At 41.8% G+C, this 12451-nt stretch overlaps 1 long non-coding RNA gene across 2 annotated transcripts in view; it reads left to right on the forward strand.

Moving 5' to 3' along the window:
• LOC137159187 (uncharacterized) overlaps positions 1 to 12451 on the forward strand; it is a 75059-nt gene that overhangs the window by 45135 nt on the left and 17473 nt on the right. For both annotated transcript variants that reach the window (XR_010921573.1, XR_010921574.1), the window contains exon 3: positions 1041 to 1183. This is a non-coding gene — a long non-coding RNA (uncharacterized lncRNA). The remainder of the gene's footprint in view (positions 1 to 1040; positions 1184 to 12451) is intronic.

A 12451-nucleotide genomic window follows, 5' to 3' on the forward strand; every position in this document is an offset into this window, starting at 1 on the left:
CTAAAAAATTAGGTACATGACTAACCATCTTGCTGAACTGGAACATTGATGCAATTTCCCCTCCTGCACATTATTATCATAATATAAACATCATTTCCTAAAACCAAAGAAAGCCAAGTGAGCTGCGTGTAAGAGCTGAAATTCTATCCTGCGCCCTTCTTAGCATGCCAAGTTATTGTGTGCCATGTTACATATCACATGCGTTGTGACACTTGGGCAGAAGGGACAGGGGGTTGTCTGTGTGTCGGTGACACAGTCTGAATAGCTTTGCTCAGGGATGATTTAATGTAGAGTCTGATCCTGATCCTCTGAATGTGAAATGCCCATTCACTTCATTGGTGCAGGATCGAGCCCTTAGCTTGCTGCATTAATTCCCAGTTGTTTTTGTAACTGTCGCCTAAAACTGGCAATGAGACAGTTAGAAAAAGGCTCCCAAGTCCTCTCTGTTTCAATCCAGGCCTGATCGTTGGAGGTGCGCTGAAGTGCAATGAAGCTTGGCGCACCTCAGCTCATCTTCAACCCATCCTTGACACACCTCAGGGCATCCGCGGCAGCACAGATCTTTGACGTGATGTTCCATAATGATGCCCGTTGTTCTTATGATGTATTGCATGGGGCTAATAGGATCTTAATACAAATATGGACATGAAAAGTGTTATACTCTCCCACCCCTCCCGTCCCACACACCGTGGCTGTGTAGTGACTAGATTCCAGATCTAGATGGGACAGTTCTCTTTCTAATACTAAATATAATGATACCACTTTAAAAATGTTTTGCTTTCTAAATCGCGTTTCAAATATGCAGTTTCTTTATAAAAGCAGATCATGATGTATTATGATGATGATTGAATTATGAATAGTCAGACATATTCCCAAATTGGTAATGTCTATTTGGGATTTTTCCCCCTCACTTTGGACTTAGAGAACAAACACAGTTACGGAACCGGCTGTATATTGTATATTGTAACTGTATTGTAACACATTATACTGAATGTTATTTAGATATTTGTTTATTGTTGGGTTTCTATTTTTGTTACTAGGTGTGTTTTGTAAGCATAGAAATGAGTTGCCCCTTTAAGAAGAGGGCGGGACGCCTGAGAACAGTTTGTGTTTGCTGGGAGGCTCAGAAAGGTGTGCGTGGCGACATCTGCCTGGAGGACCAGGATTTTTGAACTTCAGCAAGGTCAGTGCTTGGTTTAACACACTTATACGAGCCTCATCTTTGAAGGAGTAACGTAAGCGTGGCAGCCCTCCAGTTCTGCCCTCTGATGCAGGGGAGAGTTTTATGCTGCTGCCCATCACTGTAGTGTCTGAGCGCCTACCATGTGAAACCAATAGCAGTGGCAAAGTCCCTTGTGGGCTTCATGGAATCTCTGGCACCTCTTCCTTTACAGGGTCTAAACTCTCCTTCCTATTTCCCCCTGAGAGTGGGGGATTTTTTTATTAATGTTTCCAGAATGAGAGCTGCAGCAGCATATTAGCTGTGTGACCTAACAACAAGCTGGCTCAGTGGTAATTAAATGATACACATGTGACCCAAGTATGTATGTATTATGCCATCTCATCTCCTTGCTCTCCCTGGCACCTGTACGTGGGACCAGTAAGGAATTAAAATTGACAGCTCACAGGTATGTCTGTGAAAACAGAAATCTTGATTAGATGGATCCTGATTTATAAGCAAAGAGACCACATTGCTGGATGAAAATCATGGGCTGAGATTTGCAAAGCGACCTGTGTGGTGTAGATGCCTGATTCCCTTTCATTTTAATGGCAAATCAGCATGCAAATCTCTTAGGTGACTTGAAAATCTCAGCCCATGATTTATAAACTGGCAAAATATAAGCATGAGTTCTTTGGCATCTGTTGTTTGTTGTCACTTGGGGTGAAATTCATCCATGTGCAGAGATCTAGCACCCATTGTCTGCACTATTTAAGTTCCCTGAAGTGCTATATTGAGGGCTAAAGTGAGATTTAAGTGGTGCATAAGAGTTATGATGAAGTTCACCCTAGAAAAGCAGAAAATGACTTATTGGTATAAGAACTGCAGACCTTGAACTTGGGTGTATGAACATTTGGGGGAAAATTCAAGTTCACAGCTCTCTGAAGACTTAGTGCAGGCTAGAGAATAACATACCTAATGCTTTGCTCAAGACAATGACCAGCTGAGGTCTTGTCTGCAGTGCATATCTAAAGCTTCTACCATAATCATTCCAGAAAATGCATCAGATTTTTGACCGTGATGTTTGTCATCATTCTCTGAGTGGGTATTAAAGAAGCAGAGGCTAGTGAGGGTTAACCCTGTAGATGTTCCAGGCTTGATGTTCAGAGGTGATGCGTATACACTACTCGAAATGAAGTCAATGGAAGCTCTGAAAATCAGGCTCGCAGTGCTGCACTTGGGGTAAGCAGCCTGAAGTTCAGAGGCGTATCTGAACCTTTGTAAGTCAAGCTGGTAGAGGCTTTCTGGTGAGGTTTCTGATACCTCCTGCCTCTGACCAGGCTGAGAGAACTAGGAAAACAGCCTCACGTGTTATTTCAGAACATCCATGTGCCATGCTGGCTGCCACCTGGAGGCATAGAGCTGTGTGACAAGGAAAATACGGAGAAAAAGTTAAGCAACATCTTTTAGCTTGTGAAAAGGTGTCATGTGGATTCATCATTTGGACTGTGGAGTGAAGGGACATGGTTGCTGCCATTGCAAGTCTCGAAGTGTAAATTGCTAGGGGTCCAGAGGATCCAAACTAGACTGGGCTTATTAACACCCTGTGCAAAACAAACCAACCCATATCCACAGGCTTTAGGGTTAACAGACATCAAAGCTGCATCTTCTCAGCGGCGCTCTTTTTCCTTTTTCATACGTTTGTTGGCATCCTGGCACTTTGTTCCTACATTTGGGGGCGGGGGAGGGATCAGTTTCCAAGCAGCGTCATGCTCAACTATGCTGTGCTGGGGTGAATATATCCAATTGTTTGGGAACAAAGGGTTAAATTCCTTCTGTGGGGTGAGGGGGATTATGCCCCACCCTGATGTTTGAGCTATCAGGTATGGATGCAAGGAACTCCATGTCAGCAAAGTGCAAAGGTGCTGGGAACGATCAGTGACCCAATATGAAGGGTAAAGGGTATTGGATGTGTGTTCTGCACAGTGATATAGTTTAGTACAGTAACTAAAGGGTTAATTATGTCCCATACTAGTCTCATAGGCTCAGGGCATTGCTGTGTTTAAGAGCCTGGGAATGGTATACTAGTGATACCTGATTACAAATAATTGTCCTGCCTGCACCTATGTTTAAAAGAGAGGAAACACTGCAGAGTGGTTAAAGCACAGGACTCGGATTCAAGGGATCTGGACACGATTCCTGGCTAAGCCGCACACCTGTTGTAAAACTACAGGTAATTCAGTTGCTATGCTCTGCTGCCCTGCACCTTATGTAGCCCCTCGCACCAGTATGAGGTGTCATTAAAGGAATACCATTCTAATAGAGTAGCTTTCTACATTTCACATTCACTTTGCATCAGTATAAATAACAAGGTCCAAGGCAACAAAGAAGCTGGCCCACCGACTATTCTCCAGACCTGTTCTTCAAATATTCTACTTTAATAAGAAGAATTTTCTCTTATTACCATTGTTTTCCAGTTTAAAAATCGTGTGTGTGTGTGTGTTAAGACTCTAAGGAGAGAATAGCAGCACTGTCCTACATACCTTTCCAATGTCAGGGTTGTATTATGACTCCAGTTTGGCATATAGTGATTCATAAATCCTAAATGAACTCCACCAGGTTTATAAATCTGTATGTAAAAAGATGGATGTGAGTTCCTGGCTATAGTAGTCCCTGGAGGCAAGAAATTGGGACTTGTTTATTCCTCGTACGTTGGTGGATTTAAAGACTGTTGAGCTTGTTAGCTCTCATCTCCTGCTCCATCCTAGCCCCTCTATTCTGCTCCTTGAACTGATAGTTGAATCATTAAACAGAGATTGGTAGCACTGTATGTGTGTGGCAATGGACTATTGTAGCTGGATTTCAAAGCTGTGATTTGTATTTAACATCTTATCCACTGAGCCATGTGACTGTGCTGGCTTCACTGATCTCTTTGGCCATAGCATCTGACACATGACCCCAGAGCCTCACTCCAAAAATGAAGGAAAATTCATCATCCATGTCAAATGATTTCAATTAACTTTTAATTACTTGAGTTGGGGATTCCATGCAAGGAAGTTAGACCATTTCGCTTACTGCCAGACATGTACCGTTATAGCATGAATTGCATAGTTTAATCTATTATAAATGAATATATGAACTGCAATGAGCACAGGTGAACAGTGCTGAACTTATTCAGTATCTTTTAGAGCTATCGCAAGTTGTCACTTAAAGGGAATGACCAGTGTATTAACTGAAATCATTTATGCGCTGGTGCTATTTTCAAAGAAGGATACATCACTTAAAAAGTACATGTGAAATTTTCAAAAATTGCCTTACTCTGTTCCCATTGAAGTTTAATTTTTTGACAATCACTTCTTTAAGCGTCTGACACAGAAAAATGTGCCTTCCAGTATTGCACTCAATTTTTGCATGTTCCTGAGCTTTGGGTTTCCGTGAGCAGAAATACCAAAATATTGCAAGAAAGAGGGTTCACGGAATTTTGCAACAGGAAACAGAAGTGCAGGAAATCTCATGAGAGATGCTTGCCCTCACAGGATTTCCTGCTCCAAATAAACACAACAGGTGCATATTTCGAAGAGCTTGGTACCATCTATTCAGCTATTAACTTTGAGAATTAAATGGCCATCTGAATAAACATGAGGGTGCTGTAAGGACTGCAAAAAAGTGGTAGTGGGAGAGCAAGCAACCAAAATGGGCCAAATCTGAGTAGTGCTGTGCGCCAGGTTGCAACACCACTCACACAAATTTGGCCCATCTGCCCCTCCGTCATGCCAGCAGGGAAGGGGGATGCCGTTACCTCACCTTGCTCTGGTGAAGTTCTCAAAAATGTGTGTGTGTGGGGTTCTGGGCCTTCATGTTTAAGTTGTGAGCAGGAAACTGCCATTTGGCCCTTCCGTCTCCCGTGCCTGTGGTTGCATACGTGCATCAGAGGGCTTATTGATATGCAAATATTGCTGAGATGGGGCTCACATCACCTCTAGGAGGTAGAGGTATATCATTATTCCCATTTTACAGATGAGAAAATAGGCACAGGAAAGCTAAGAAAAAACCCACTCTTTGAATGGAATATGAGGAAGAAAAGAAGGAAACAGTCTTTCTTTTTGTCTTGACAAAATCATACCAATGGCTGGTGAAGATGACAAGCGCATTAGGAAGGTTTGAAGTTAGAATTATAATGTGGGGTGGGGAAATCAACCAACCAACAAAAAATCTGGGGACAATTAGAACAGAATTTCTGGCAGACAATACTGCCTGTGTTGTTGGCAGATCTGCTGCTGTTGACTGTTGACAGCTTCCTCAGCTTGCTAATTACAACTGTAAAATTTCAGGTGAATGACAGGGGCTGAAACACTCAGTCTGCTTTTTTGCAGCTGCAACTGTTAGTCGGCTATTGATGGACGCTACCAGTTGCTTAGACAGATGGAAATTAATACTTACGTTACCGTTGCTAGAAGTCATCACATTTTCATTTGTATCCTAAAAATCAATTATACACTCACATCAGCATATATAGAAACAGTACACATGGCATTTACCTTTGGTGTAGAGAACCAGTCCCACTTCCGGCCTGCATGGGGCTGGGTGGGGACACTAAGGATAGAGTGGATGCGCATGCCCTCCCTGACACAGAAAGACTGTCCATGCCAGTCCTCAGTAAGCTGCCACAAAAGCTGTGGGCCACGGAAAGGGGTTGCTAGAACTACATTTACATGCATCCGGTCGTCCTAGCACCTAGGCTGGGGTAGTAGCTTTGGGTGTGCTTATGGGAAGGGGAGGAGGTACTGCACAACATCCATATTCACCTGCCCTAGGTGGGGATAGGGTGGTTTTCGTCTCCCCAATCCTTCTATGTTCAACCTGCCTGGACCCTGGAGACTCAAATGCTGTGCAAGTGGGGTGAATTTCACTCTCCCAGCCTACACTTCATTAGGTTTTGTATAAATGGGGATGAATATGGGATAACAGAGAAGTAGTTACAATTTGCACTGAAGGTTTATACATGCATGAAAGAGAGAAAATATTGCTAGGAAAGCCTCGTTAATTTGGAGTCTGATTGCTGAGTGTTTAGCTGTGACTTCAACAAACCAGCTTATTGGAACTATAATTCTTTTTTAATATCTGTGATGCCTATACTTTCTTGTCCTTAATTGCAGTGGGCCAAATACTTGTCTTGGTTATGTTGAGTCAGTGGAGTCACTCTAGATTTACAGTAGTGTAAACAAGAGAAGTGGAGAATTAACTTTTTTTCACAGCAAAATGTCTATTCTTGCTCCACAAGTGCAGAGAGGAGTTTCTGATGGTTAGTATTAGATTTCAGTCCTCACCTACTCCTGAAGTATAGTCTGATGATGGTCACGCTCTCTCTCTGTCTCTCTTTTTTTTTTTTTTTAGTATCAGTGAATACCCTGCTTATGAAAGTAGCCAACTGTTAGCACTAGAATTTCTCTGTCTCTCCACTGAACAGGTAAAGCAAAGATAGTGGCTGTACTTGTTCGCCCACACTGTCTCCAGTGCAATAGTGCTAGCCTCCAGCATTAAAAATTCATGTGTCACTCAGACCTGAGATTAGTTTAACAAATAATGGGATTTTAAAAAATTTGGGGGTTCTTTGAGCCTGTTATATTTCTGGGTTTTGAGCCTTTAGATTATAGTTGGGTTGGGCTTTCCAACTTTTCTGTGCAACCACAAGGGTTGGCAGCTGACTTCAAAAATAAATAAATAAATGCTGATATTCTGATGACTCCCAGAGCTGGGGCTTTAAGAAGACCATCAAATAATACGAAACTAGTGATAAGGTAGTGAGAGCTGTCAGCACTGCCTGCTGTGCTTCTGGAATGACCCAGCCCTGAAAACGTAGTCATCATCCATTTTTTCGGTTAGGTCAGCAAACATTTTGAGATGGGATCAACTGAGAGAAAAAAATTGTTTTTTCATGCTTGGATGAATCAAAAACCGTTCAATTGATTTTGCTCAGAAGTCACAATAAAGAAACAAACAGTCCTTGGGTGAATCCAAATGGAAAGGGGGTTAAAATGGATCTTGAAATTCAACTTTAATTATAGCTAACCAGGTAGATTATAATATATACCTCTCTATCATTAAACATGTTGTTTTCATAAATAGGAGTTGAGTAGTGGTCGTACTTTATTACTGTTTTAAAAAGTTTGCTGTAAAGAAAAATATTCTTTGTAATAAAGTTAATACTTTTGTTTGCATTGTTCAAGCTGTAAGAAAAACATAAGCTCTGCCACCCTTACTCTGATTAAGTAGTATCTTACTCAGAGTATTTTACTCTGGTAAAGAACAGCTATTCAAAGTAAAGCCCTGCTCCAGCAAACACTTCAGGAACAGGCCTTGCATTTTTTCTGAATTTCAAGAAAATCCATCTTACTCCCAGAAAGTAACATCCTGACCTGGGTGTCTTTCCACTGACTAGTGCTTTGTATCAGAAACTTTTACTTGGCACTTTCATACTCAGAAATGCAGCTACAAATGCGTGTACTGAATGTGTGTGTGCAGCTATATTTGATTTCCAGTTACCTGGCTCATCTCCTGTATTACCCTTGTGAAGGATGGGATGCAGGTTGAGAAGAAACTTTAAGTAGATGGTGAGGAGGGTCTGAAAAAAATAGTGAAATTTCAATACCAGAGACAAGAAGTTATCGGGTAACATTTTCAAGGTCTAAGTGCCATTGAAAGCCAAAGGAAGCCAGGTGAGAAGACTTCAAAGACCCTGCTATCTGAGCAACAGGTAGATCTTTAATAGTAAAGGGATGATTTCTGTAGAGAAAAGGATCTGGAGTTTTGTATGTGTGTAGGAAAGGAAGGAAATTCTGGGGTGAAATCTTGTTTGTTTAAGGCACTATATTAGGGACTCAGGAGTTATGGACTTATTTCTTGTGTGCTGCCGTGCCTCAGTTTCCCCATTGTAAGATCACTTTCCCTACCTTGCATGGGTGTTGTGAGGTTAAAGCCATTTAACATATGCAATGTGCTCATATGATGATGAGCACCATAGAAAAGTAAATAGATAAAATAAGATTTAAAAATGCTGGATACTACTTGGATCCAGACTCTGGAAGTCAAACCTCTTAGACAGTTCAGATTTGCCTGTCACTCTTTTCCATAGTGTGCTTCTAAGTAATTAGGAAAATGTTTTGCTCCTCAGAGAAAGTGAATGACAATGCAAAGTGTGTCTCACTCTTTCACCTGGGCATGCTACGCAACATCTCTCTTTGGCTGTTGGAGCCAAGCTGCTACAGAATCTGACTCAGACTTGGTCTGATGGCCTCAGTGTGGTTTCACATCAGGACGCTCAGAAAGACTTGGTCCTTCTCCCTGAACCCTCCATTCATTTTTCCCTGCCTGATCAAATACAGTTGGTGAATCTTGGCTAAGGGCAAATGTTTATTTCTCTCAGGGAAACTGATCTGGGCATGAGTGAAAATTGCAGCTACTAGGAAGCGTGTGTGTATCTGTGTGCACATGTGTAGACCTGTATCACTCTGCAAAGGTTAAGGACTGGTTAACTATGGGAGAATCAGCCTATGGTCTGTAAACACCTGCCTTATATCTTTCCATTGAACTGTTTGGCAAAGCTTCATTATAAACCTAGTTTGTACACTTGCACATGCATGTGACATGAAAGAAGCACATATTAAAGGCATGATTGCATTGCCCACTGCAATGCCAATTACTGGATATTAATGGGAGGATAGCATGCATATGCCTAAACTGGGAAGCAGAAGGTTAATAGACGAACAGCGCCAGAAGATCCCATTTATCAGTTTCTATTTATCTCTCCTTGGGAGGTGGCAGGTTTACAGTAAATACCTTCTGTCCTCCTAATTTCCTAATGATGGGGATAATGATGGAGAATGGTGAAGTCATTAACTGGGACAGCCTCTGTGCATCACTCTGTCAACCACATCTCTCCAAGACCTGCAATGAAAAGTGATGGGTCCCAGCTGTTTACCAGATTCTGTTCCCCTCCCCCATTCCCCACTCTCAACCCCACATGCAGGCTTAGAAAATATTTCTCCAAAAAACTAAAGAAAAGATGGTGGCGGTTGTTGCAGCAGGAGCTTCTCTGCGTACTTTGCTCTCATGTGCCCCTGTATGAGAAGGAAGGGCAGTTTTCTAAATTGAAAATATTCTAGTACCCTAATATGATGGAATATTGTCCTCCAAGGACTGAGGACTCACTTAAAAACTTTGTGCAGTGTTGAATAAGCAATCATTAATTGAAATGAGTGGGACATGCAAGCGGGTTGTATTAATAATGCTGAGAAATAAGATAACTTGATGGGAGTCTTTTTTCGTTCTCACAGCCTGATAAAGAATAGCCACAAAGATACTAAATACTTTTGAATTATAAATCTCCAAGCATTTCATAAATCCCTATTTTACAAAGGAACGTTGGTTCAATTCCTGTTCCGCCATAGACAACCTATGTAACCTTGGACAAGTAATTTAATTTTCATGCCTCAGTTTCCCATCTACAAAGAGGGAATAACAATACTTCCTTAACTCGGAGAGGTATTGTGAGACTAGTTGGGAGATGTACAGATGGTATGGTGATCAGGGCCATGTAAGTACCTAAAACTGAATAATTTCCTAACCAATAAACGTAGCTAAAATCATAACAGATATTTTAAATAATGGATTGTACAATCAGCTTTACTGCGGGACAGATTCTCTTCAAATGAAAGTGGGAGTAATCCATGCACGACCTTGAGGCCCTCCTTATCTTTTATATTTCGTCACTGTTAAGTCTTCTGTCGTTTTTTTTTTTTCTTTGTCTTTTGTTAATGTTGGGTAATCAGAGTAGAAAGGAAGAGGAGCAAATCAAACAGCAAGGATGGTCCAGTGATTCAGGTGCTAGCTTATGACCCAAGAGACATGGTTTCAATTCCCTGTTTTGTGTGACCTTCATCAAGTCACTTATTCACTCTATGCCTCAATTCCCCATCTGGAAAAGAGCGATAGTTCTTCCTGTTTTGAGGTCAATTAAATTAAAGATGCTGAGGGTATAGGGGCCATATAAGTACCATAGCTAGAAAAAGACTGGTTAGTGCATCTAATCCATTCCTTACCAGACCATGATTGTTTCATGAAAGTATGTCTGTTTTCCAATGCTTGCTTATTTTCATTTAATTTGCAATGTATACCCTTCCCCACCCCAATATAAAGTGTCTGGGCATAAGTACAATAATTTACAGTGTTCTGTGTGATTGTGAGTAGCGTAGACTTGAGCTAAGGATATTGTGGCAGGAGCTGGCCAAGATCCACCGCCCAGCTCTGATAACACCTTTCACTCCCACCCTGCAATCCTCTGCATTTTCTGCTCTAGTTGTCTCTTGAGAACAGTGTCTTAACCAGGGTGAATCCAGTGAGGGCTGTGCTATGTGGAGAAACCTTTTGTATAGCTGAGAATGAGACTCCTTTGTACTTAAAGCAACTACTTTCTCCACGTTGACATAGTTGACCCCCTCAGCACCTACAATGCTGCAATTTTAAGACGTCTTAGATCATGGCACCAGGATGTTGCAGATTCTCACAGGACAATCAAATTTCAGCTGCCCTTTGGTAATAATTCTTTCTGAGAAACAAGTCCACGTAGCCACTTTTGAAGCTTTTAATGCTTTATTTTTAATTGCAAGGATGACTCCATTAGAAGTACTTGTAACTTTTTGGCTATATTACTTTCCTCTAGACATGCCATCCATTTCCCCTTCCAGATAGAGACCGTTTTTGGATTTTTTTTCTGTCTATGTTAAATGTAATGAGGCTCCTATATCTATGCTCCCCATCTTTCTCCCCACATGTTTTTCCTCTTAGCCTCTGAAACTACAAGTTTTGTCATTGCTACTGATCGGGTCCTGTATATCACCCATTAATGCACCCATATATCCACTGCCTGACACATTCTAATTCATACACTCCTTTATTCTCTTGTTCAAATAATTTATGAATCCCAGTACACACATCTGCTATTTATTTAGGCTATATTTTTACTATTAGCTGTATAAATTTTTATTCAGGTGGGTAGGTGAAAAGCACAGATGTTCAAGAGACACACACACGCTCACGCTCACTCTCACACTCACACACACACACAGTTGGAATGACTTTTAAAATAACCCTTTCAGTTAAAGAACAGGGACCTCAATATGTAGCCACAGAGCAGTGGCAGTAGCTGCCACTGACTGCAGTTTTATCAGCTGATTCACCCAACCTAAATTCACTCTGGATTACCCAGGCCTGGTGATGTTATAAAGTGACACAAAACAGTGGGGAAAACATAAAACCAGAGTCAATTGGCTGTGCAGAGAAGGTGAGTAAGAAACATGGAGCAAACCTCCCACCGTATGCACCTGAGACCCATATTCACTCCCTTTTTGCAATAGATGTGAGTATGGCTCCTGCTACTGGGGTAGAGTCTGTGTTGCCTCTCTTGAGAGGTGCCACTCAAACACACAGCCCAGGAGAAGGGGAGGCAAACATGGCTCTATGCTTTCTTTGTGCAGCCAGGATTCTGGGTGCTGCGTAGTGAAATGGCCCCTGTCATAAGTTAGAGCATCCCCCAGGACTGCTGTAATTTACGGAATCCTTCAACGGGTGGCTCTACAGTTTACAATCTCTGTAGCACCAAGCTCTATGTCTTCCTATCATGCCACTGAAGCAGCGTAGAGAGGCTGGAGTAGGGGGCCACAGTCGGGTCTGCAGTTTCTAATGTAAGAATATATTTTCTTTTTGAGCCTGTCAAAAATCTGACAAGAAGCAGCATCATGGAGTTGCTTTAAACCCAACCGTGATATTTTCCCTTACACTATCTCTCTCACAGATTACTTTAGTTCCACTCTGCATTTTCCAATGAGCAATCAGTAGGATGGTGCCTGGTTCCTCTTTCCCTCCAAAGAATGAAAATCCATCCATGAATGAGCTATCCTGTATGTAAAATATCCAGCCTGCACACGGGATATTTTTTACAAATGTAACTTGCACGAAATGCATACTGTTTTACTCTGAGGAAGTTGATAATGACATAAACAGCCTTTCTTCTCTAAGTCACAGGTTTGAATCTTGCCATATTCATGGTGGCTGAGAGGAATTACCATCTGACAGCCGAACAGTGGCCTATGTGAAAGGAGATGGAGGCACCCGTGTAGTGAACAGATGTTTGTATCACAAAAGGCATGCATGTTGGCCTTTTCAGTGGAGAGGCCAAGCTCTGAATCTGCACCAAAGTGCCTGGCTGGTGTCTAGGTGCTACCATGATCTAAATGT

The sequence above is a fragment of the Emydura macquarii genome, unplaced genomic scaffold (genome assembly GCF_026122565.2).
Source record: "Emydura macquarii macquarii isolate MOO-44397 ecotype Brisbane River unplaced genomic scaffold, CSIRO-AGI_Emac_v2 contig_1790, whole genome shotgun sequence".
NCBI lineage: Eukaryota > Metazoa > Chordata > Testudines > Chelidae > Emydura > Emydura macquarii.